Below are 1272 nucleotides of genomic sequence, written 5' to 3'. Positions count from 1 at the left end.
CTTTGCGTTGTTACAACACGTTGTTCTTCTCTCTTCTTTTCTTTGAGAAATTGCAAAGTAATGACACAATGCTCAGTTGTTCTAGCTCTGCAAAATGTTCTCCTCCGCTTCTGTCTCAAATTTCCGAATGAGAATACAACACTTTAGTAGTGGGTGATGGTAGGGTGATGCAGTGAGGCTAAAGGAATGGATTTCAAATCAAGGTTCATACTGCGCAATATTACTTCCCTATTAATGATGAGTTATGTAGGATTTGTTCTGAGGTACAATTCCCTTTTCAACATGATCGGTCATAAAAGTTTACAATGGTGGTTATAAATGATAATTATTACAAAATCGTCATTCTTTAATTCCAGTTTTAAAATTCGCAGATCATGCACAGGTTATGATGTAATTTGCCCTCCCCTTGGCTTAAGTGTGATGATCGTCCTTGGCCATAAAAAAGATATCATATTAAATTGCCATAATTTCTAGATAAAAGAGGACAACGATATTACCGTTCCATGACGTATTTGGTATGACGTGGAGAGAAGAAATTGGTGAAGAGGTGCGCGTAATTAATTCTGGCGATCATAGAAATTATTCCTGAATCATGGTGATGAATGATGTATATTGCAACAGATAGATCCACTTGGATCACAGTTTGTAAGTTGTTGGTTGTTACAGATGTAACAACCAAGACAACTGATGTACTCCTTTCCAGAAATTTATTATTAGTTTCCACAAAGATAAAAATAAAAAATAAAAATAAAAATAAATAAATAAATAATAATAATAATAATAATAATAGAAACAAGGAACTAAAAATAGGCTTGTAACAACATTATTGTAAGATATGTATGAAATGACAAATTGTTTAATGAAAGTGTGTAACAACCGCCACAAAGTGGTTTTCAACTGTCACAAAAAATTGTGTGTCTGCGACCCTAAAAATAGGTTTTCACAGTCAGATTATTATTATTATTATTATTAGTATTGAAATAGGTGTAATAGCTACCAACCGAGGTTGGTTTTCAGTGATTACACTTATTGGAAAATTTAAAAATTTTGTAGCACAGGGGAGTTTTCCCTTGCTCCTGTAATCTGAAGGTCAAAATCCATGAAAATGTTAACAAATGAATGCCTTGAAGTAGGTTTATGATATAACCGAAGACAGTGGCCATTAGCAAGTAATGGTGTCCTTGCACTATCAATGGTAACCAAATTCACAGTCCCATTTTCAAAGACTGCATCAACTTCATAGGGACCTAGCCATCTGGTGCAGAGCTTACC

Source organism: Pinus tabuliformis, chromosome 3_1 (assembly GCF_031772625.1).
Source record: "Pinus tabuliformis cultivar Carrire ecotype Pingquan chromosome 3_1, CPIR1, whole genome shotgun sequence".
NCBI lineage: Eukaryota > Viridiplantae > Streptophyta > Pinopsida > Pinales > Pinaceae > Pinus > Pinus tabuliformis.
This window is presented reverse-complemented; position numbering follows the sequence as displayed.